Here is a 26,474-nt window from a genome sequence, read left to right as displayed (position 1 = left end):
ACAGCAGAATGTCAGTTGTTCACACAGTTTGGAAGAAGTTGTCATCTACACACAACCCAGTAACAGGAGGGCTGTCATTATCCTGAAAGTACAGGCAAGAGCTGTACCTACACACCCCGATGACTTTTTGTGATTCACAACCGTATTGTAATTATTATCATTGCAGTATATCAACATTATTAACATTTCATCATGCCTCAAGACTGTAGTGAAAAATCATTTATAAAATGAAGGTTAACATAATTTGTGGATATCTACATTATTATTATTATTATTATTATTATTATTATTATTATTATTATTATTATTATTATTATTATTATTATTATTTCCGAGAGGATTAAACATCAAAGACCCATATCTGTTTAACGCTTTTTTCCAGCTGTTATTTACTACAAGAGTATTACTAATGAGAGCTGCCAGGATGTCTTCTTATGACCGTACGAAGAAATGAAAAATCAGTAAATTCATACTAAGCACAAATACTATTTTCTTTGTCTGGATATTCTCAACTTGGTCCATCTTCCAAGTTAGAGTGATCCTATGTCAGTGCCAGATGTGATGCGATAAGTTGTCTCTGCCATAAGCAGGTGTTGGACAAGACAACCTCTGTTGTTCGATGGTTCTACTACTTTTTAAAATTGTGTCAGTGATTGAAGAAATAGCACATGCTTATGTAAAGATGCTACTGTGAACTAAATTCTACTGTTTCCTTTGACTGTGCAGTGCTGTAAAAACAGTGGAGTCACACTAGTGTGTGTTTCATTGTGATCTCGTCCAGAGCCACTAATTACATGGCTGTACACTGATCTTTATAGAGTCATGAGAAAAACAAAGAGATTAAAGGAAACAATTACTTGCTTACTAAAAAAAGAAAATCTTTCCTCACTCTGTCTTCACAAAGGCACCCATTTTTACGAAAGTACCTTCCCAGCATTTCTCTCCAACACAAAAACAGTACTAAATGTGGGAAAATCAAATTAAAGGTTCTTTTTTTACAGTAGCAGTGGAGCTACCGTTCAGACAGCTGTTCAGACAGTTTCCATCATCCATCACATGATGGAAATTTTATTTAATTTTACTGAATAGATACAGATAACTTCCAATATCAAAGCAGTGAACTCAAAGGGCAGAATTTTAAGGATATTTAAATTTCCTAACTGGTAGGGTGCAGATCTTTGAAGAAGTTTGAAGTATTTAACTCTCATTTGCTTTCCCAAGCACCTTTGATTCTGATTCACCTGATCCTGCCTTCTACTACCGGGTGGCTGCAGACATGAGCGACTAGGATTGCAGCACGTGGATATTCTACACACGTTGGCACGTACACATCTAAACGCACTTCCGAAACGCAAAGGGAAGATTACAAAGCAATGAACTGAAATGTTTGGATATCTGAACTAAAATACTTCCAGGATTTTTCTTCACACAAATCATCACCTTCTTTTGTTCAGTCCCCTTTGCAATGAAAGCTGCAATCCATACAGCTACAGAGCAACACACAGAACTCACGCTAAAGCAATTCCTACATGATAGCTGTACATAAACATTTATTCGTTCATACTGGAGGGAGGAAGGAACAGACAACTTGGCTATGTTGGTATAGTTATTATTTTTAGCATTTTGGCTGAAGTCTCTAGTTTCCTTTCCATACATTTTTTTATAGAAGGCTGTGGGGGTTTTATGTGCTCCTTCAAGTAGAGAACAGAGCTTTAATGTAGTAAAAATGCAGATTTTCCATTCTGCAGCTCACCTAGGTCGGTTTCCAGCTATTAAAACCATTGTACAAAATAACTGTTCCCTATAATACAAAATTCTGCTATGGCAGAAATAACACTGAGTATCCATAGTACTGACACTTCTCATTTCATTACCCTTGTTACACCACAGAGCAAATGGAAGCCAGATTCATAGGAACCCTGTAATTACTTGACAATAATCATTGCCAGCAATAAAGCAGAATTAGCAGAGAACTAATTAGTACACCACCCAGGACTAACAACAGTCTACACTTTTTTACTGTTGTTTTTAGCTACAAGCAGGAAAGACGTAAATTGCTCTTTTATCAAATAGCATGAAAGAGCTTAGGTAAGTTAGATGTTTGCAGTTATCACTCTGTAAAGCTGGAGTCTGCCCTTCAGCTATGTGGCATATATAACCCTGGAAGAAGACAACCGGAAGGCTGGAGACCTACCAGTGCCTGCTCCCTGCCGGTACAGGAAACTGGGTCTGTGGTTAGACAGCGGGAGACACCAAAACTACCGAAGCACAAACCTACTATTTTCATGTTAATGTCTCTAGTGGGATAGCAGGAGGGAATACAGAAGGGCTGGCTCTGCAAATGCCAGTGAAATACAGACCCTGGCACTTTTTAACTTGCTGGCTGAATTTCAACTATTTCTTAATCTTCTAATAGTTGATGGGAAAACAGTTGGACAGTTTTAGTTGCCATCTCATGGATGGAGTCCCTTTGCTCTGACTGCTGGAGTGCACATTCCCACTGATCTGAATCAGTACTTGCCTGACTGTGAACACAGATGGTTTGGTCACTAGACAGTGCTATCAGATAGATATTTGGAAAGTAAATGACTAATTCCTTGCTCAGCCAGACTTTTGGTGGGAAATGAGACATGTCACTTAACACTTACACTTCAGTTAAAAAGGGGAAAAAAATGTTCTTCCTTCCTTAGGAAGGAGAACTGTGAGACTTGATATGCTAAAGTGTGTACTATGCTCACAAATACACTCCAAGTACATGAGGACCACATAGCTACCTTGCATGAAGTGGTCTTCTTTCCTTTGTGACTTCAACAACCAGGTGGCCTAGATGTGAAACAGGAGAGTTTTTTTGGTGCTATTAAGGATTTGGTCCAGCCCTCAGCTGATCTCTAGACTTACTGATTTCACAGGAGCATCTGGCCATAGACAGACACAAGACACTTGCCCTTCCAGCAAATATTGCCCACTTGGAGTTACAAGTTGTCCTAAGCCATGATCTGATTCCTGATCATTTAGAGAGCATTCACCAGGAGATCAATGAATATAATTCCATGCTATAGTTTGAGGTCAGCTTAGTCCAAGAGAGAGGCAGGTGAAGGAAAAAATAAATAAATAAAGATCATGAGTTTTTATAAAAACTGAGGAGAGTGTTGAAGTGCATACTTGAAATATTTCCTCTGAACTCTGCAGTGCTGCTGGCACACCACTGGTTTAGCACTTGGTGCTTGTTCAACGTGTGCTACGTGGATGCACCAAGGTCTGCGTACATACATTTGCCAAGCAGAATGACAGAAGTAATGTGACTATTTCTGAAAAATGAAGTGTTTATGGCTTGCTCAGTTTCAGACTATGTTTCATAATCTTCAGCAATCACAGTGTGTCACTCATGGGCTTGCAACATATTCCCTCTGAACAGAAGCCACTTTGTGCTCACCACTGAAGAAGCATGTGCTGTGCAAGTGCCATACTGTATTTTGGCAGTAGCTGTTAGAAGTAAATTTGCAGAGGATTAAGGAGATGGAAGGCAGCGTGCCTCATACTGTAATTCTGCAGAGCATTAAAATATCCTGTTTAAAGAAGAGATGAGAGATGGCTGCTATTCAAAATCTTGGGGCCTGAGGTTCAATTTGTTGGGCAAAATTTCCATTTGGTCTTTGGGAAAATAGGTCCCTGAACAACAGCAGCTGCCCTTGCCCAGAAGGAGTGCGTGAGGATGCCTCCCTCCTTCGGATGTCACCTCCAGCGCGAGGTGGGAGCTGTCCCCAGGGGCACAGGGACACCCGGACCCGTGCCAGCTGGAAGCTCCCTGCTGGCTGCTGCGCTGCCTCCAGGATCAGCGCAGGGCCCTTCCCCATCTCCAGATGTGCTCCACGAATAGCAGGATCCAGGGGCTGCTCTGGTTTTACGTCCTCTCAAGGCCAGGAGAATGAATGTATGTGCTGAGGACATGAGCCATTTTTGGCTGTCCGGTGCTACAGTAATGGGATATACAGATAAACACAAAGATTGAAAACTGGTTGTGTACACTTTGAAGGAAAAGGCAAAGTACTTTATTTTCCAAGTCTAGCCTTTTTCTAGACTTGACCTTGGTCTGCACTTCTAAGAATCTGACATTTTTTGATGGTTTATTTCACTTTCAGATTTTGGCAGGGTCTAGCCTCAGATATGCCAGAAGTATGATGAGATAAGTTGTTCTCCAGACAGAAACAGAAGCAGAAAGCAGGCAGTTGCCTACAAAAGATGGTCTCTCCTACAGATTTCACTGTAAAAATGCCTGGCTCAGTTTTCAAAAGAAGAAGCCTAAATCTGACAATGAAATCTCAGCAAAATGGAAGTTAAAGATTTTAAATAACCATCTTAAGAGCCCACATGTTGCTCTGAAACCACTGGTTAAAACTGAATACATGATAAAGACATTTTGATTTAGGAGATGAGCTGCATTTTGCAGTATTTTTTTACACTGTAACGGTAGTTAGAAATCCAGGACCCATGGCAGCCTGTGGCTGCCGTATTATGTTCTGAAAACTCACTTATTACTAAGTAATCACACTCATGTACTGAAAATTACAGTTTTTTATTTTCTGGTAGAGCTTCACCTTTAGAGACAAACAATAACACAAACAAACCAGCCAGGACTCTGCTGGTTTACCTGCACTGAAGAATGTGCAGGGAAGGCAACACTGCCAAAAGGTGAAAATTATAGCTGTGATGCTCCATTGGCTGATGCTGATTTTGGGAACAGAGCTGGGGTTTTCATTAATCTTTCTGCAACTCCAAGTCAAAGCCAATTCCTAAAAGTAGCCTCAAAACTGAGTCTACAAAGCTACTCTATGTTTAATGCATTTCAAAGCATTTCCTTCATTGTTTACCGACCTGGCCTTTCCTCATCAGGGGTAGAAAAACATACCGAATGCTTATGACCTGCAAGCTCAAATCCCCCTGGAAAGAACTTTTTCAGGAAAACATTATTGTGGTGAGGACTTTCAGGGAGTGCTGGACTTTTAAAGTTTCTCATGATGTTTTGCATTTTTTTTCTAAATGAATGGGAAAAAACTCATCTGGCTCTCATTTGAATTCTCAATAGACTTTAGAAAGGAAATTCCAACCAGAAGTGTATTCCTACACCTAAAATCTATGTGGGAATGATGCTGTATGCTTGTCTCAAACCAACAGCAGCCAGGAGAATTGGAGCTAAGGCTGGATCAGCAGCAGACCCGCTTGTTCCACACAACGGTAAGGGTCTCAGGGGCTGGTTTTATAAACCAGGCTTCAACAGGACATATTAGAAGCTTAGCATATGTTTAAATATCTAGTTGACCTGTCTTCACAGCAGCCATTTTGTCATCCATGTAGAATATTTATTTATATACATGGGGATTTCTGGATATAAAGGGTGAAAATCATCTCACCTCTCTGCAACTGCATTGGAAATATTCATCCCAAGTGCTCCTGAAGGCTATGGAAAGAAAGAGGGACTTCCACAAAAATACTCATCTTATCTTAAAGTTAATGTCTAAAAGAGGTAAAATGGCTTGTGCCCAGAAAGTGCTCATTCTTCTCTACGGACTATACATAGAATTTGGGAGGAACAGGCGTATAAAGCTAGAGATATTTCCAGTGAGACGAAATAAATTTTTCTTTGAGGCATCTCCTGTTAATGTACTGAGTGACTTAAGGTCTGTAATTTCACCTATTTGCACTTGATTTTCTCCATTTGCAGTGACGGCGTAAATGATCTGTATCCGTGTTTGCAAAGGGATTTGAGATTTATGTAGGAACATTCCTGTATAGGTGCTCAGTCTTTACCAAAAACAGCACGTAGCTCCCACACAATGCCTGTCATTGAATTAGAGTTACTTGACCTCAGAATCCACTAATCTCAAACACAAGCAAGGAAGTAAGTACTTGAGTTGTTCATCCCATCTGTGTCTTATTCATCAGTTCACCTGCTGGTTTCCGTAGGATATAGGTATTTCTCACCTACCAGAAATAAGCTGCGCTTATGAAGATTTCCCCTGCAGTTGATACTATACATTCTTGGTATTCACGTTTTCTTTAAGTATCTTAAGCTTATAAACAACTCCAAGTACTTCTAAGTTTTAGAATTTGCCAGAAAAATACTTTTCTTTCCCTAAAAAATGTGGACTGTCTCTGGACAAAGTTGTTCGGTCAAAGCGTAGGGCCAGCCTAGCTAGTTCTAAGTTGAAGTCAGATGCAGGGCAGGTCTTCCCAGACCTTTCAGGGAGGTAAGCACCTCCAGTTCCCAGCTCCCTAAGAGCACTGTTCCTAGCTCTCCTTAGACGTATCAAGTTAACGGTTTGCTCAGTGCACAGCGGAGACTAATGTGCGAGCGTGATGCTGGCAAAGCCTCACCAGAGGATTCTTATAATTGATGTGAAGACAATATAACTGATTTGTAGATGCATAACTCTACACCTTGCTCACTGCATCCGTTTCCTACAACTGTTGTTGATTGCTTTCTTCCCTCTGCTTTTCTTCTCTTTCAGTTAAGAAACTTTGGGAAGAAACTTCCAATAGCAATTTGTTGTGCCATGCCTATTTGGCAGTGCCTACTGCACTATTACACAAATAAACAGGGAACACGATGTAACGCCACAGCAGCAAATTTAACTAAGATCCAATTGTATTTGATGCCATCTGGATGTGGGAAGAATGTTCCCTTAAATGCAAAATCTTCAACAGAAAAACAAGTTCACCCTTCACAAGTATGTACCATAACATAGGACAATACACCATCTTTGACTTATGACTTCATCGGTAAGAAATTGGCCTAGCAATGGCATTTCTCCTCCAACAGGCAGATGTGCTCTCTATCATATTGTTCCTCCTGCACAGATCTGAATTTGGGGAATCCTTTAGAGCTAGTATGAAGCCACTGTTTGCTAGGAAGTGGTAACCTGTCCTGTATCACCTCTCAAATAAATTACATCTGGCTGAACCACCAGTGTTAGGAGGGGGGGAGGCTACTGGCTCTTGATTTAGACTATGAGATTGTAAGCAGCTAAAACAAATAGTTCACATTTCCAGGTGCAATTTATTAATTTAACTGTCTCATTTTTATGGTGTTCATCACAGCAGAAACTCAGTGACAGCCTGAGTAAATGCTTTGACTTGTAATACAGAGTCACCTAAAAAATTAACGATGAGTTCTTTTCTCAAAAGACTTGAAGACAAACACATTTCCAGCACCAGGGCCTCGGAAGAGGAAATACCTCAGGGAGAATATTGTTATTAGGTGACACTGAGCAAATACTTAAGCAGGAGTGATTGAAGCAGACTGTGTACCCTAAGGATTTAATGAGCAGCTTGGAGGAGTTGATGGCCTGAGGCATAGCCTCAGGTCATTAAGCCTCAAATGGTTATTAATCCCCAGGAAATGCTTTCTGTCAAGGTCATTAATGCTATTATACAGTGGAAATTGAGGGCGTATCGAGAAATTAGCATGTAGTCTGTTTGCAGGAGAAATGCTCTCAGTAGGCACGGGCAGGTCATTTCCAGGAGGATGCTGCAGTGTCCATGAGCCACCTGGCTCGCCTGAACTTCCATGTCACTCTCCGCACCATTTCTAAGCTAAGTCGCTGTTTTGTGGAGTGTCACTACAGAACTTTATCATGCATTGAGTAGTTAAATTAGCAGCTCGGCCTAACTCCAAGGGATAACATTAGCTGAAGTCCACTGGCAACTGAGGGATTTACACCAAGAGCCTGACCAGCAGGCAGGGAAGGGCAGTACCTGGTGAGATCCCAGTTTGGGGCTTTCCTCTTGGACCCCTTCTCTGCATTGGACACCTCATGAATGAAACCTCAGCTTCACAGCCACTGCTATTACCTTCCCATCAAGAATGGAAAATGCTGGTGCACGGATCCCATGACTTTTGATAAATAGGGTCTAGAGAGAGGCAGTTATTTGTTTAGTGCATTTTATGTAGCTAGCAGTCAAAACTGGATGTCAGACTTGGTGATTTTTTTTTTTCAGATTCTGCTGCTGGTTTATGATTTGAATTGGGCAAATTAAATCCTGTAATTCTGTTAAATTATCTTTGTGCATCAGCTTTTCCTCCATTAAAAAGGTTATAACCATACCTATCACAACAGATATTTTGAACTTTGAATTACATCTATTTACAAGGAACCTGGAGATCTTTGCTTTCAAAACTATTATTTTATAATGATCAATGCTTGATTTTTAAGGCAATGCAACAGACTGCAATCGCCTAAATCTGTTCCTTCTGCTCTAAACTAATCAGGGAAAACAGAAAATTATTACACAGTAGGATCATTTTGATTACATCCCTGAGGATGATTTAGCACCCCAATTATGCAGCTGTCCAAATTAAGAGAAGAAATCTTTCTTTATCAAAGAGCCTGAAGAGGTTTAGAAAGCAACAGTATATTATACCAAGTAAAAAGAAAGAACAAAAGGATATCATGATCTATTTAATTCTTCTGACAATGTCTGTATTAAATGATCAATGCTTAGACATGCATTGCCATTTACTGGTTGATTAAGTGCCCTAACATTCACTGGCATGAGCCAGTGCATCCTTACTAAATGGAATTTATGCAAATGTTATTTCAATTACATGTCTCTACATAGGTGTCAGGAACACACCCATCTATGGGGAACCAGGGGACAAATTCACTGCTATTCTTTAGTCTGGTTGCTTTCCTAAGAGATATTCATTCAATCAAGTTGTTAAATTATTGGAGTACAGAAAAGTACTTTAACCATTATATTAAGAAAAAACACCTTTGTATGATATGACTACATAGTTTTTGCATCTATTTGGGTTCTTGATTTTGTGAAGCATATATGTTTAGGCACTGATACTGTAAAAAATGAAGTTACACTCTTAAAATGTAAAAAATGAAGTTGCACTTCTGAAATATAAATATAGCTGAATATTTCTAGAATGAAACTTTCACTTAATTTATGTTAGACATCATTCCAAATACCTGAAGAAGAACTGCATACATGTCACAGTACAGAAAATTTTATTTGGCAGTACTGCCTTAGACATGGCTGTGAAGCCATAAATCAGATAAAATAAGTATTTGGACACTAAATTATTTTTGGAGTTGGAAAATTCCACTAATGCTATATTTTTATAGCAGTATGTTCCTGGTAACCTAGACTGCAATCAAGAGATACATTCAACATCATCTTCTTCTGAAGAAAAGATGAATTTAAACTTCTGCTTCAAGGGATCCAACTGTGCAGTTTAGTGCTGTCTTGGATAAGATTGCTTTCCTGATCAGGATTTTCAACAGATTTGTGTCATCGAAATCACTGCACCTAAGCATGTCTAACATATATTTCCTTGCTTGTGTTGCTGGATTGTGCCATAAGGTACACATTGTAATATTTACATAAGAAATAGATTTGAAAAAAACGACATATCCTTGATCTCTCCTGTATTTTCAATAAAGTAGACAATTCCTTGCTGCTGGGTTCCTTTTCTCTTTCTTTTGTTTTCCTAAGTATAGCTCTTCTTTCTGACTCTACAACTGTCTTTTTACTGTCTTAGTCTCCACACCTATCCCACTAATGCTCAGGATACTTCAGTGAGCCTCTGCCAAATTTCATTCCTCCATTTGCTCTGGTCACTGAGTTTAGGAAAATGTCTGTGAAGGCAGTCACATATCCTTCAGTGGATCTTACGCAAACATAAAGTAAGGAATAACTTGATGATACACCATCTGACTCTTGTACTTTGGACTGATAATAACTGTAGTCACATCTTGTAAAATGAACAGTTTAAAAAAAAAAAATGACTTGGTTTTTTCTCCTCTCAAGAATGACCATGCTCATTTTTATCTTAAAAAGATTTCATCTAAGAAGTTGAAATTAACCATAGAAAATAAGACCAAGTGGAAAGTGGAAGTTCATCTAATCCACCCTCTGTCGAAACCTGCAGGACTAATATTTACCCTTCCATAGAGGAATCCTGGATTCGGGACAACTTCACAAAATATATACTCTGAGAAACACCTGATCAAACAGGTTGCTTTGCTCTCAGACCGGCTAGGTGGCAAATTTACTACTCTCTGCTGAAGTAGATGTTTTGATGATACAGTTCCAGCTCTGTTCTCAGATGGAGATGTTAACTTGAGCAGTGTTCAGCCGCTGCAGCTGGAATGCACTGCTTACTTTTCCAGCCTTTGCATTTAACTACCTCTGGATTGCCACATCTGTAGCTATTCAGCAGAAACTCAGCAAACTCATATTTTCCTGCAAACAGTATCTTATATTCCTGCCATGCTGGCGTCTTAGCATCATTTACATCCCTGCTTACAGAAATGGTGGCATTTCATACAATGCTGACTTCCATGGTTTGTAGGGTGTGCTGGATGATAACCTCAGCTGCACTGCCCAGATTAGTTAACCCTCACTTCTTCTGATGAACACTAAAGAGCAAGTCTTTCCAAACTACCACAGATCCATTTGGATGAGAGGTCTGCACAACTGTGAGTTTCAGAAGGCAGCAGAGCAGATTCCAGGAAAGCAAAAATGCCAGTGAATGAAAAGCTAAGAATACACTTTGGGTGAAACATGGAAGAGAAAATTGCCAGTTCCTCAAATAACATTGTTTATTTAACAGTATCCTGTTGGGGGGAACTACATAACTGCAGCGACTATGTGTAACTGTGAGTACTCATGCCATGATAATGTGATGGATTATCATGAAAGTCTACTCTTAAGAGAATAATATTTGTGTCGGGCAAATACTGCTCTTCTAAAAAGCCCATGGTTATCCTGTACGGGGGACAATGAACAACAAGTGTGTCTGACCAGCCAGGAGTATGTTCTTTCAAATAAAGAAAATCCCCAAATTATAATCTTAGTGATAAATGCTTCTCCAAAACAGTATTTCACAGTGAACATTTTTGCCAAACACCAGACACTCTCACTACTAGTAAATAACCTGAGGAGTACATTCCTATTTGAGTGAAAATATCAGAATTTAGCCCTAAAAGCTTTTGTATACAAAGTCTTATGAATAGTTCACAGATAACGATGACTGTTTTTCTCTGCTTCTGCGAAGAAAAATGCTCAGTCAAATATATGCTTACTTACATATAAATGCTCAAAAAGATTGACAAGATCTGAAGAACCAAATCTATGTGTCACCAAGTCTCTACATTTAGCTGGTGTCTCTGCAATGCTCAGCATACGTAAAGTAGTAAAGCAGCATTAATTAGTATTACTTTGCTGTCATATTGTTTTTCTTCAGTCTCAGAGCCTGAGCAGTAACACTCCTCAATGACCTCCTAAAGCATCAATGGAGACACCGCATGCCCCCTCACCGCCTGCTTTTTTCTATTTCCTTTCCTTTAAAATATTTCAAGGCTGAGGTAATAGCACACAGAAAAGATGGTATTTACTCTCTCTTCCAATGCAGACAGGTTTTGAAGCAATGCAGTAGGCCTATCCCAAAAAAACCAGTTTGCTATATTTCAATTCCCACACGTTGAGTGTGAGCGTTACTGAAGGCAACTCCTGTACCACTAAACGGAGGCATATCTGCTTCCCAGCTTAATACCTGTAGACTCAGTTTTATGCTTCAGTTTACAGTCTGTTTTGGTAGCTCACCCTATGCAATGAATAGAATTCAACTAGATTTTGCAGGGAATTGCATGAAAAAATCTCCAAATGTCCTCTACTATTGTTTTCCATTTTTTATGATAAGACAGTTGTCATTGTGGTCAGAAAGGAGAGAAATACATGTGCAAAAAGAACCATTTAAAAAGTCTTAGGAAAAGCTGTTATTCAAGTGTCTGTCAGGGGGATCAGGTACAATTGCTCTGCTCCATTAATTTTTAATCACATCTGGCAACCAGCCTCAAAAGTCTCCAAGACTTTATGATGCCTTGAAATGAAAAGGGCAAAATGTTCTCCTCCATCATTTTGGAAGACATCAGGGCACTAGCGTCTGTAGTAAGTGTAAAGACCCTTCTAAAGCAGCCTTTGAGAGCTGTGCACTAACGGAGCTGCTCAAAGTACAGCAAGTCAATCGTGAGACCAGTAGCACCAGCTCATTTTTACCATGATGATACCATACCCCTAAGGCAAATATGGCTTTCAGGAGATGAAAAAATGAGAAAGGACAGCATCAGAAATGAGTCCCCAGGAATGTTAAGATGGAAGATTATCCTTAACTGAAATATAATACATAGCTTTAACTGAAATATAATACATAGCTTTACTGTGAGTTTTTATCTTGGAGTTACCTAGGAATTTATTTCATAATTATTTCATCCATAACTATACAAAATTTGTAAGATATTTAGATCTCTTCTGCTAGATCCCCCCAAAAAAAAATTTCTACTGGAAATACTTGTAATAGCCACCAGGAACTAAAAGCACACAGTACTGGGCATCTACCTTGACCCCAAGCTGTGATATATGTAGTTATGTACATCAGAGGTGCATGCTTTCACAGTACCCGCAGGGACTTCTAGTTAGGGACAATTTCCTTTAATAAAAAGCACAGCTAGGTATATTTAGAAACAATTTTAGCTCTGACCTTATGTTTCTCCTAAAATCCTAAACCCTAACCATAGTCAGAATCTTTCTCTAAAAAGCAGTCTCCAGACTGCCATATCTTACTTCCAAGAATTATTTTTCTAACTTCATTGCTGCCTCCCGTCTCTGTCACTGTTTTCTCAGGTACATGAATTTGACCATTTACACTACAAAGGCATCCAGGAGCTCACTACAGTAACCTTACAGTCGTCTCTTCCTTTGTCCATTTTGGACATTTGCAGTAAAATACTTAAGCAGGGAGAGTAAATAATTCATCTCCAATGAGCACGTGCTACCTTGAGACTACCAAGTCTCTTCCTCTCTTTAATCATTTCCTAAAGACAATATGTTGATTCAAATAGGAAAATGTATACCTGAAATCAAATACAAAAGATGTCCTGAAAGAATTATCGATTGGCCCACTATAAAGACAAGAGAACTAGTGGGAAGACACATCAGAAATATTCACATTTGGACTTATATTAAATATGCCCCCAATCTGAAGATATTTTCATTCAAGGTAGGTACTGGTTCATGACATCTCTTTTTAAAATCTCCTCTGTCCTTAGGTTACGAGAGACTCTCTCCCTGAAGTATTTTGTGACTGCAGGTGAAAATGTACTCAGTGCTTTACCTGTCAAATTCCCCACTCACCCATATTTCTTTCTGGATGACCACTCCGCTGCTTGGAAACCCCTCACATCCCTACCCACACCCAGAGAAGTCACATTTTCAAAAGCGGTTTAGCTTCTATCATGTTTCCGAGGAATAACACTAGCATTGCTTTTTTAATACTGTGCTCCTTTATTCAGGAGTGTTATTTTTCTGCTGGTCTAGCACATGCGCACTGAAGGGCTTTCAGATTAATGCTCAGGGTCTTCAGGTTAGTTGTTTTTCCAAGAGTGTGCTGCTCCCTGAGGGCATCCCATGAGATAAGGATACTGCTCTGACAGCCCAAGACGGTGTTCTGCATTTTCGCCTTGAGGAGACCAGTATTAACCCAGATGGACAGTGATATCCAACAGTGTGAAAACACACTAGAAGTCTCATTTGATAAATAATAAATATAAGTATATTTTTATTACTGTTCTCATGCAGAAACTATATGTCCTGCTGTGCAAATAGCAGAGTATGCTCTCCCTGAGATTAACATTTTGGGTCAAGGTTTTCAAGCAGAGATTTCTCTCCTGAAGTGTATATGTACACAAGTCCTACCCAGTGCAGGAGCTGGGCACATAAATTGGCAGGAACTGAGAACTGAGGATCGTTTTGTACATGGAGTAAGACAGAGTTCTCCTCCCTGGTACAGTGGAATTCAGAACAGTCTTTGTAGACTAGACACATCATACATCAGGGTTAAAAACTTCAAAATGATGGTGCATTTTAGGAAACTAAAGCAATGTGATGTTAGGTTCCTGCTCTGAACATCTTCTCCCCACTGAGTACTGGGGGAACTGTGGAGACCCACCTCACCAGGCTGAAGCCAGTTTCTGGCCACTACTCTCCTAACCTCCATTTGCAGAAGTGGTGACAGCACAAGAAGATCCTAAGCCAAGTGGACAGTCTGAAGGTCTATCCAAATGTATTATGGTGGATCACCACAGACTGAAACAGGGAAGTGATTATGCAGATTCAGACTGATAAAAAAATACTAGAACAGCTTTAGGAGGAAACTGCCTGAGGTCTGAAAGCAAAGGATAAATCCTAAATTATAAACACTTTGGTGGGTTCCACATGCTAAATATTTTTGGGACTGTAATATATTTAATTTCTGTGACTTTTACTGAACAATTTGTGTCAATCTGATTTTCAAGAGGAAAATTAGTTTTCAAGAGTAGCCAGTAGCATCTCTGGATGCCTTTCTTGAACTGCCAGTAGCTGAATTGCCCTTGGATAGTTTAAGACAAGCTCCAAATCAATGAAAAAAACTCTTGCCCATTCACAGTTATTCTTTTTTTTTTTTTTTTTTAATATTCTGAAGAATAAACCATGTGTGTGAGCCATGATATTTTTATAACTGTGGACGGTGAGACACAGAAGGAGATGGAAGGCTAAACACAGCATTCATGAACTTTTAAACTCTCCTGGACTGTACGTACATTTTAATATAGTCTGAGATGTTATATGCAAGTTTATTTCTCTTTTAAATGTTATTTAATAGAAGATACATAGAGTTAATAATACTTGGACATGACCAAAATAACTGTCACTTTATAGGTGCAATGTACTGATACAACTTTAGCCATCTATAAGCTGTATAGTTGTTTACTGTCCTTGATAAGCTCAGACCAAATTCATCACTGGCTATCCATCTGCTGGGCTGGAATACATTAGGGATGAATCGGCAGGGTGAGTCCCATATTGTCCTTATGATGAGTTGCTCAACAATTTTTCACTATGATAATTTAAAAGATTTCATGTCAAACCTAAAAATGTGTTCCTTTTACATCTGTCTCCACAACACAACTCGTAGAGCTTCACCTAGTAATTTCCTCATAATGCTTTTAATTTCTGCTTGCGTTACAGTATATTGGTACTATTGCTTCCTAAGGAAATAATATTCATACCACCTGTCTCTCTGGGACACCCCTCTGCACCCCAATGTAATTTCAGAATCTCTTGGCCAGTTTCAGTCATATCTGACAGCGGGAGCCAGGTCTCAAAGATACTGCATTTTAGAAAAGCTGGTGCTGGGCAGAGAGAAGCATACAAATTATTATTCCAGTAAGGGAAAGGCATTTGTGGGGTGACCCACTATCCATGCAGAGAAGCAGCAGACAGTTGGCTAAAGAGTACACAGCACTCTGCATCAGCCACAGCATATGTACCGCTTTCCTGACAAATATTTAAGGGAAGGGAGAGAGATCTGGGGAGTGGCATGGAAGAGGGGAAGTAAGGACTTGGTTTCACTGAGGTGGGGGGAAGGAATCCAAACCCGTAGGAAACTAGGCTGCACTGATGCCAGTGCTCAGAAAGGAATTCGTTTAGCTCAATTTTACAATATTCTCTAAGATGGGAATAAAGGTCAACCACTACTCATCACTGGGCAATGGGCTGCTCCAACTTTTGGCAGCTCCAGAATGACTCATACGAGGAACATATCACTGCTGCATTCTTCACCAGTGTTGCAGGAGTGACTGCATAATGTCCTCACAGTGTAATGCCCTCATATTGTCCTCATAGCCCTGTCCTTCCCAGCGCTTCCTTCTTTAGAAACTCCGAAAGAAGATGCTGAGGGGCTGTGGCACCGAGTAGGAGCTCTGCAGCCTACCTCTGCCCTGAGCTATGTACTTGCCTAGGTCCAAAAAAGCTCCTAAAATAGTCATTTGCAAGAAAGGACCCTGGAGCACTGTATTTCCCAGTGCTACAGATCTACTAAGCTCCAGCACAAATGTCCTTAGAAGAGATAACCAAAAATGAAGGAATAATCATGCCCAGACAAAAACAACAAGCAGCAAGCCGTTCCCTAAATACACATCAAGTCCAACATCATTGGGCACTCATCCTCTGTTCCACAAACCATGTCACAACCAAAGGCTGTACAAAGCCCACCTTCTACCAATACCAGCCAAAACCATGTAATGCATCTACCAGAACAAAGCTTTTACTCAGCATTTTTTGTGACGCGGAGAAATTTGCACAAGTGTTACTATTATTTATATTTAATTACAAACCTCAGCCAAAACCAGAACCTTATAACTGTCACTGCTGCTCAAACGTTCAATGACAAACGAGCTGGTGCCTTACATAGTTTACAATCATCACAGACAGGCAGAAAAGGAAAGGGTAAGAAACAAAAGCATGGAGACTTACGGATGGTCATCCTACGAAGGGAGGAATTTAGCTTCTCTGAGTTAAATCTAGACGATGTGAGCTCAACCCACTCAGAGCGAGTAGAGCCCAGGACCTCCTCTCTCTGGGGTGAGTGCTCTAATTCTTGGGTGATTACGCAAGAGGAAGATAAGTCACATCCATCTTCAAATGAGTAAGTGGATCCCAACTGCATGGAAGTGCCAGCATTTATTTCTTATTGTTCCTCTATATTCCCAATGGAAGAGGTATTTACTTGAATGAGGCGAACTGAATCATCCTCGGGTGGGTGGATGGATGGAGAAGGGGAACGGATCTCCCTCCGCAGGCCTTCAATAAACAACTGTTGCTCTCCTTAGACTGTACAAGGAATTTAAGCAGCTGTGACAAATGGACTGGATCATCTGCTTAACCCTGGGTACCTAAAAGCTTGAATTAAATGGAATGGGTTCTCCAGGAGACACATGGTCTCTAGCAAATGCCAGCGTTTCTTGATTTTTCAGACAAATACCATGGTATTGCTAATTATAGTGGGCCTGACTTTCATCTGGAATAAATTAGTGTTGTTGCTGCCAAAGACTGGCCCAGAAAATCCATGTAAAACTGCAGGATCCTTGCAAGAAAATGAGGCTCTGTATTAGGTGGAGCCTTGTTGCTAGGAAGGCCTGTTGTTGAATGTTTTAATCCAAAAGATTAAAAACATGATTTCACATTATGGTCTCTGACTTAGCATGGTAAACAGCCTTTAAAACCACAATCTAGTAACAGTGCCTTTGTCCCTGCTTGCCATCAATGGCAGACTCTTTTCTCTTTCTTTTTTTCAAAGTTATCCACAAAAATAAAATGGGATAAAACCAGAAACCAAGCACTTTTTCAAAGGTAGAACATAATTTAATCTTTAAGACAGAGAACAGAAGAGTGTGGGTTTTCTCTGACTGTGGACTTCTTGTAATTTCACTGAAGATAAATATTTAGATAACAACCAATGGGATATTTAATTGTCAGGAACTATTATATTTAAAGGAAGTGCTAGAGATTTTTAGACTTGTTTTCCTATGTGTGTTGACAACCCATTCCCATCATTTACACTCTGTATGACATATAAATACAATCACTGCTATACTTTGTAAATTGTTAATATTAGGACTGTAGGGATGGCTATGCTTTCAGTTCTACATAAAAAAGACAGCTTTTACATCAACATCTGGCTGAACTTCCATTACTTTCCCATCTGTTATTTGTACTCCTCCTCCTTCTCCTCAGCCTCCCTATTTTTTTCTTATTGCTCCCCTGCCTGATTTGATCTGGGAAGCTGCACACCCTGCCTGCCCTTGGCTCCTGTGATACTCATAAACCATGAAACAAATAAACACAGGAGGAAAGGAAAAAAACAAAAGCAGGAGGATATTTGGTAAATCTAACTATGTGGATCTCTCCAGCTGTGCACGTAATCAAGCAATGGCACCATCTGAACCGAGACACGGTATGCTGCCTACCCTTTCCATCCTCTCCCCTGCTCTGTCTGTGTGAAAATGAAAGGTCTTCAGGTCAGGACCACAACTTCTCATAAACATGACCAGCACTCACAGAAATAGGACTGGCGATCGGACAATTGGTTCGTTAAACGCTACTGTCCTAAGTCAGGAACTAAACCTTAGACCTGAAAAACCCACAGAGGGTAGAACAAAAGATTCTTGAGTTTCAGGAGCTACTCTCAGTACTATTTCATATTTACTCTTATTTGAGGGTAAATTTACCATATCTCAGCTTATCTAAGTGTAAAATAAATTCTATAATATTGCTTAGTTCAAAGAGATCCTGCGAAGTATTACTAATTGGAATTTGAAATCTCTGGAGGAAAACCACCATGCGGTATCTAATAACTGGAACTGCATGGACAGAGTCTCCAGTTGGTTACCAGTGAAACTACAGATAAGATACTAGGTTAACAGATACAGCAAAAGAACTTTAATAAGAAATGCATGTATCAGTAGATGAAGTATTTAATGACTTTATCAGCATGCATTTGCCAAACTTTGTTGGGTTTTGTGTACAGCCACAGAAACACCTCCAAAAGGATCAAAAGAATGTTATTTCTCATATCAGAAAAATAATTTTACTCAGAGAATAAGAAAATGAAACCACTTCTCACAAAGAAAAATGAACTTGTAAGATGATGCAGCTCTGAAACAAATTACATATATTCTACTAATCAATAAAATACAGTTGCCAAGGCAACACTGACATCAGAAAGTGAAATACAGAGGTCCGTCTTACATAAACACATACACATACCGATATGTTATGTGAACTTTTGCAATCTAGCAGTGACTTCAAGGAAAAATATGTTTTTACAAAAGAACACATATTTTCCCAGGCTTGATAGATTCTTGTGTAAGAGCTTTTATGAGATTTTAGACAAGTTGTATTTTGTTTGGTAGTCTTTGTTCTTGTTCTTTTCTTACTGGAAACAAAGAAATGTTGGGAAAAAATTGCTTTCAATGAAAATTAATTATCGCTATTAAAGTGACTTAAAACAGTGACAACTGGATGGGGGAAGAAACTCTACCAAAGCATTTGAATATTGATCCTGAACATAGTTAAGACTGAAAAGTTTGAATTTGTAGATCCTATTTGTATTATATTGAGCAGATCTCAAGGGACAAATTCTGAGTACCAAGATTGTAAATAGGAAAGTATTTTTTTGCACAGTACTTATAATTCTCATTATATGCGTCTTTAACCTGAAGGCTCAGTTCTGCCGCCTTATTCAACAACTGTTATAATCCCACTGAGCTGAGTGGAACAAATCACAGAGCGGGACGCTATTGAGCATCACTATAGGTGATACCAGCCAGCCCTGTCTAATCTCTAATTTGGTATTTAATTTGAACAGTTCATTACATTATTGCATAGCTCACTACCAGAGCCTCTCAGTACAAATGTAGCTGCTTCTTTTGCTGTAGCTAAATAAAGCCCAGGTTTCCCAGTGATGTTCACAACTCCTTGCCCCTTTTTGCAAAAACCATGGACAATACCCACTGGTCATAGGATACCACCTCATGGCTCCCTAAATTACTGCTCATGTTTCACCCATCTGTGTGCTCAGCCACCTGGAGCTGGCAGAAATTTTCCGAACTTGGATGCCATAGCAACCAGGGCTGAGGAATTAAGGCAGAACTATAGCTGTCTATTGAATTTGCTCTGGAAGCTCGGGTGGGCAATATAAATGTAATATAAATAAATAATATGAAGCGTGAGGGTGTTCGACTGCTGCCTTAAAGGTCTGCCAGTATGCTCATTATCAGTACCAGGCTTTCAAGACTCTATTTTCTGAGAGACGATTTTCAAACAGTTTTTTAAAATGAACTGGTTTAGCTGGTTCAGCACTCAAGTTCACTGAAAAAATCCAATGGAGATATCCCACTGAGATCTGGGTCAGCCTCCTTATTTTCAGTTTAGTTAAAAAGTGAAGGTAACTCATTATGCAGCTGACTGAAATGTTCTTGCAATAACAAACTCGTGGCGTTTTTACAAAGAACTGAGAATATGGGATGGTATTTTCAGGTATGTATAAGCAATTACAGTCGAAACAAAATAGTGTCTTCATTCTTCATTGGGTTAAGTGATGGAAAGACTATTATGTGTGATTACCTCTTCTATTAATTTGGATGTATAAATTAGACATGTTCCTACAGGCCTCTGGAGATTTAATGCACTATATAAGTGCTAAATATTAACATAGATATATATTTTGAATTCAGTGGTTCAGAAGCACAAGAGAGGTACACATCATTGCGCCTGTATCTATCACATTTGCTCCTGGTCATCTGTGAGCATATTCCTGAAAAACAAGTTAATACAACAGAGCTGTCCCAGTAGGTCATTAGCCACTGGTGGAGGGATGTTACAAATTAACATCTCTGGAACAAACAATTTGCTAAATCCTTTTTCTCTGACAAGCGAGGACCCATGCCCTGCTCTAGGTGTACCAGCTGGGACACACAGACACAGGAGAGACACAAAGGGAAGGAGGAATGCCTGGATGCTATGCTCCGCTGCGCTGAAAAGGAACATGCAGAGGTGATTTTTGGAGTTGGGGTTTAGGGTGCAGGTATGGGGGCCCCAGGGCAGCAGAGTAGGTGCAAGCTCCAAATATTTCCCCAAAACTAAGCCAGGTGGGACCATGTTGTGACTTTTCAACTGTACATTAGTGCTCATGGCTGGCAAAGGACTGCCATTCGCGGTTTTCAGCCCTGTTCAAAGCCTGTGTAACAAGTGCTAAAGCAAATAGTACTCCTATTTCCCCCAAAGTCACCCCCAAATGGAAGAGCCATTTCATGCAGAATAGGTAAGTCGAGGCTTCGCTCCTCCCAGCAGCACTCCGTGAAGATGCTCCAGCCACCAACTCCTGCTGCAGGACCGCTGGTTCCCATTCACCTTCTGCCCAAATTGTTGGCTGCATTGGCAGATTTCAAGAACTGAGACAGCCCTAACCAGTGATTTCACAAGACCTTCCATTTCATTTGCAATTCGGTAACTTAATTCCACCTTTAAAAGACAGCTACCACTGTTTTTGTCTGTAGGTGGAAGACCATCTCCACAAAAGTCCTCTCAATCAATCCTTTCCTTTTGTCTATAACGTCCACAGATTTAACAGGAGCTTTTACGTGACACAGGATGGTTATGTTTTACTGAGTCTACTTGCCTTCAAAAGCATCAATAAATCAACAAACCAGAGGTAATTAAGGAACAAAACAATGCTAAGGGCTTGATTTAAATACGCAAACCCCAGAACATTCAGGACTCAACCTCAGCCCATCCTGTCTGTCCCTCTGTGCAAAAATGTTCTTCAAACAGCGAGTGAGCTTAGCTCGTCTGGATGTGCTTGGTGGATGGAAACTGAGTTTAATGTAGCTATCCTGGCTTTTATCTGCTTAAAGCAGAATCCTATTGTTATTTTAACTTTACAATCACTTTATTAAAGCAATGTCCTAGCCAAAAAAAATTGCCTGGGTGGTCTGAATATTATACCCCCGTATTTTTTATGAGATGACCTTTCTTCTGAGTTCAAGAAACCATGCTTGGTCACTAGATTTGGGTGGGAGTTTTGCTTGTGAGGATTATGAGTACGTTACAAGCAAAGCCTATTTGATTTACACATAATTTTTCACTGAAGGTACAATACAAGTAGCCATCAACCTAATGCCACTTAATGCTGAAGGCTTGAAAGGGTCACATGAAGTCACCCTTTTTATGGGACAGCAAAAATTCATTATTCTAGGTTAGGGTTATAAATGAATAAGTAAATCACTTATGCATTGCATTCAGTTGGCCCCTACTCCGAACTCATTTAGTACATAACAGATTTGCTGTTGCCATATGCCCTGCACAGACATTCAGTGGGAGGTTTTATAATGTTCCATAGCCTACAGAGCTCCCTTCTTTTTTTTCAATCTAATTTTCTGTTTTTAACAATATCTGATAAGAAAACAAGAGGCAGCTGTAGCTCTGCTACCCGGCCTGTGCTTGTCATGTACTATATCACAAAGTACAAAGGACAACGATTATTAAAAAAATGGAATAATGTGCAATGTGTGTAAAATATGTTCTGAGATATTTTACCTGTAAGAAGTGGCGCACTCAGGAAGACACCTTTGTGGTGGCCATATGAAGGATGTTTCCAGGTAATGAAGAGACTTGAGAGCTGACTAATAAAAATGTAGGGACTGTGTGGGCAGTAGCCAAAATGGCTGGAGCCTAAGCACACCATCCTACAAATCCTTACAGAAGGGTCGGGGGCTGGCAGTCCCCAAACGTGCTCCAAATTAACAGGAGAATGCAGTCCCATTGGATGAAAAAACAAGTTTGCATCAGCTTAGACCACTTTTTTCCCCTCCTGCCCAAATGCAAGATTAAAAGGAGACACTGGACTTACACTGGATCTGTTTACCAGCACTATCTCATTAAGAGTCCTCTCAATGAGGAAGACAGTCCCCCTCCAGGACCCCATGATAAAGGCAGATCTTCTAAAAAAGTCACCAGGGCACTAGATTTGCTCTGTGTCGTAGGGCAGCTCAGTGGCATACACAAGGAAAAGAACTGGTACCTTCACCTGAAACCCATGGCACTACCTGCTGCCCTCAATTAAATATCTACCAAAAAGCAGGAAAGGCTCAAATTCAATTAATCAAGAGCAAACCCAGCTACCCCTCTGGGAGAGTCCCAACAAGACAGTATTCTGTGGGAGGATAATCAAAACATGTAGTGGCTGAAAAGGAGGCTAAGAAAATTAAGAAAGTAGAAAAGGTTACGATTAATCTAAATTCCTGTAAACGTACAAATCAGAGGTCAACACATGAGTAACAAAGACATGTCTAATAGCCATAAGCACATCCTCAACAAATACACACAGAAAATGAGTGTGCATCAAGACAGAATGGTGAACAGTGAAGCCAAAGAACCTGAGTGGGCTGAACGCCGCCACAGGGCAATATTACAGGATGCTGCTCAGAAGAAAGTGATGCTGGGTTTATTCTTGGGACACTGTTTAAGCACAGTGCTTAATAGCTCCTACTGATCTGATAAAAATACTTGATAAATATGTGAAGCTTCCTCAGTGGTTGGGGTAAAGTAGATCTGTCTTTCCCACTCTGATAATAAAGAATGTCTTGACTGTACTAATGGTTATGCCTGGGAAACTGGACGTGATGGGAGAGACACAATACTTTTCCCTTTCTCCAGGTTTGTTACATGACCTTGCATTGGACTTGGCATTGTAACCATTAGTAGAGGACCCTGTGAAGAGATTGAAGGGTACAAAATGAAGTAGTATCGTCAATTAAAAAATCCATTTTCTCCCCATTTTTGTTAAACCTCAACACAGTAGCAGTGTACTGACTAGGAAACATTGTTTCATCATATGAAAATGTTGGCACTAATTCCCTGCAACATGAAAGCAAATGTCTGTAGATATGTCTGGTATATAACAAGCAACTGTCATGCCGTGATGTGAGACTAATTGATTTGAAGGCAAACACCTTGACAGACAGGCAGGCAGAGCACACACAAAAATAACAGTAAGGTAAAGGAAAGACACTGATGTACAGCATATCCCTGTTGTCTCTACTGTGCTTGACAAGCTCTCTATTTCTTACAAATAAAGAAACACCGGGAATTGTGGCTATTTTAGCAACAAACATCAGAAGAAAACAGTACCATCATCCTAGCGTACAGACCTCCTGTGCCAAAGCGGGATGAGCTATTTCAGCAAGCCCTGCACACTGAAAACAGACATTTCCCCCAGACCTTTCACAAATTCTTTCCTCCCTCTTCAGTAACAGCACCCACCACCAGCCAAGCTACCAGCAGGCTACAGAGACCTGTATCCATTTCTGTCCATTCGCCTTCAGACTTCTGCAAATCATAATTTCCAAAATGTGCCTGGCGTTAGTGGAAGCAGAACCCGCAACTTTCAGCTCGCTGAGACCCAGAAAGAAGAGGCAAACCTCCGGCTGTGTGTAGTAGCAAAAGCAGCGGCAGGACGTACTGGGCTGCCCAGTACAGTCTGGTCCCCTCAGAAGGTGCCAACAACCCTAACCAGAACAGGATGTCGGGATAATGTAAAGAAACCACTTTTTTTTTTTCCCAGTTGTCCCTGCCATCAGTCACCATGCCCCCTCCCCCTAAGTAAATGAAATCAATCAGCAGGGATTTCTGTAAAATACATAAAACAGTCATCTTCCAGACTCTACCAGAAGATAAATGTTTCCAGACATTGGACTGCAGCCATTTTCCCACAAATGCTACAGTGTTTTGTCATCCATATTGGGCCATAATAGTGAGTGGGTTTTGTTTTGGTTTGGTTTTTTTCTCAGTCAGCAGCCAATGCTTCTGCTTCTAACTCGTACATTAAAACCACTGCAACAACAGTAATTTTTCTGTACAATTTGTAACAGAACAGTTTCATTCCCAATAATACAGTCTGGGGTCTTGTACAGAACTTTGACACTTTTCTGCTACAGCTAATATCACCTTATCGCTCGCAGCTGGAGCTTCACGAACCTTTTTGGGATTAAAGCATATCACCCCAAATACGAGCCATTGAATTGAAACAAGCATGAAACTATGAGCAGTGCAAACCTCATCTGAGAACCTGCTAACAAGAAATAATAGGATTGCTTACAATATCTCACACTGGCTTTTGAGCTAGTTTCAAGGAAGGATACAAATACATGACAAAAGATGCATCACGATGTGAGTTTACAATGAATTTTAATGTATTTTGAAGCAAGTCCTTAATAGTCTGTTAAGATAAAATGCACTTTGGAAAGAACCATGGGGCTTTTTCATTACTAAGAAATGTGTAACCAAATTCTATCCTTAATTAAATCAGGAGTAGTTTTATTAACTGCAGTAGACTTAAACCTGACTTACATCAGTGTAAGTGAGGGTAGGATTTAGCCCCAGGGTGTTTATACACTGTAGTTCCAGTTAGTTTAGATCTATTTGGGTGGGAACTCCTTTCCCCTTTCCAGAAAAAATATTCTTTCCTACCCTTTTTCACCTCGCAGCTGGGGCCAAAGCAGTCTTTTCTGCTAAGAAGAAGAACCTTTCAGAAAGGTTCCGAACAAATCTTACCCTCGACAGGAGATTACCTTATTAAACAAAACCACCCTCTGAACTGATGGACATCAGCCGTTTTAAAGTTTGTTTACAAGTTTTTAAACAAGCCACCTCAAACAGATAAGCTTATTTACATCTTAAAAATAAATAAAAAACTGTAAGTAAAAGCTGTTTCATAAAGGAGCTACTTATGTCTGTTTTCAAAGCTGAAAACCCCTTCCAAACAGTGCTAGCTGCTGTATTAAACATCCCTGCTACAGTATAGAAACTTACTGTCCACAGATATCCTTGGGCTTCACTGTACCTTTGAACCAAAATCACTTTCTTCTGTACTTCATTTTCCGCTCTCTTGAAATCGGATTCCCGGTTTCTAACAGATGGCTCCTCTGTCACCGAGCGCTGCTTCCGCCTCCTTACCGCTGCCAGCTAATACTTCCACGATGCTTAGCTGTTGTCTGCAGAGCTGTGCTCTACATCATTTCTACTCTGATCAATGCTCCGCTTGGTTTTAGGTTGGTTTCTAGTCCCGCCTCCCGCTCTTGAAGAAACGAAAACTCACAGCTGGATTTTCTATAAATCATCCCTTTTAACAGTGGCTGAGCAAGTATGGCAAATACTACAGCTAAGACCTGCTGCTCTATTTGAAACTTCAAAAACAATTCCTCATCTTAATGATGCACACATGAAAGTTAATCATGTACTAAAATCACTAATATTGAAAAATAGTGGCCAGATAATTGTGACCTTCAGGGCTTAGAAGCTGATTAATGTAATACAAAACTCCTCTCTGTTCCAGACGGGGAATATGGTAAAACATACTGCCTCAGTGAACTGCTTTATATAATGTTTCACTTTGAACAGGAGCTTGTCATTCTTACAAAGATAAATTTACATTTGCAATACAGAGCTTTTTGACAGACTAACCCAGCGTACATACTGTTTAGGCTAGCAGCCCTAAGCTTGAAAGAGCCTTTACCATCGCAGAGCTCTTTTGAAGTGCGGGCAGGAAATACTTTTATTTTCTGCACAGCACTGAGCGCACTATACAGCGCTGAACTCGTTATCATGTTTAACAAAGCGTGGAGTATAAAAAGCAAGGTGGTACCGTAAAACCAGCGCTACGAACTTTGTTCCCATGAACAGAGCAAAACAGAGCCGAGTTTCTGTAAACTGTAAATTGTTTTAATCCTCCGCCCTCCAGATCTTCTTAAGAAACTGTGCTGTGGAAATTAAAAATGACTGGGCAGATCTGGATACAGCCTGAATGGGCTGCAAAATCCTGAGGTTCTTGGGTTTTTCTACCATGAGAGCTGCATCCCAGCTGAAAGTGTCAGCGGAGCTCTCTGCCCTCTGGCTGATGGTTAAAGCCATCTCCTTCTTCACTAAGAGCTGATTGTGTCCCGGTGGCATGCAGGGTCCCCCAACCACTGCCCACAGCTGGTTCAGCGGGGGATTGCTGAAGAGCAGCCGAGCTACTGCCGTAGGTTCAAGCA

General features: G+C 40.2%; 1 protein-coding gene across 13 annotated transcripts in view; it reads right to left on the bottom strand.

Annotated features, from left to right (window-relative positions):
* The window catches only part of STARD13 (StAR related lipid transfer domain containing 13), a 303,153-nt gene that overhangs the window by 50,381 nt on the left and 226,298 nt on the right, over nt 1-26,474 (bottom strand). Inside the window, exon 1 of one of the 13 annotated variants that reach the window (XM_087756695.1) lies at nt 25,255-25,443. The exons of 11 other annotated variants lie outside the window; for them this stretch is intronic. The gene's annotated coding sequence lies outside the window, so the exon portion shown is untranslated. Of the gene's footprint in view, nt 1-25,254; nt 25,444-26,474 lie in introns of those variants that run through there. One more of the 13 variants, XM_087756696.1, reaches the window with a different exon arrangement.

The sequence above is a fragment of the Nipponia nippon genome, unplaced genomic scaffold, assembly GCF_047370975.1.
Source record: "Nipponia nippon isolate SJK-2023a ecotype South Korea unplaced genomic scaffold, ASM4737097v1 scaffold_2, whole genome shotgun sequence".
Classification (NCBI taxonomy): domain Eukaryota; kingdom Metazoa; phylum Chordata; class Aves; order Pelecaniformes; family Threskiornithidae; genus Nipponia; species Nipponia nippon.
Note: the sequence above shows the minus strand (reverse complement) of the source record. Positions and strands in the feature narration are given on the sequence as shown.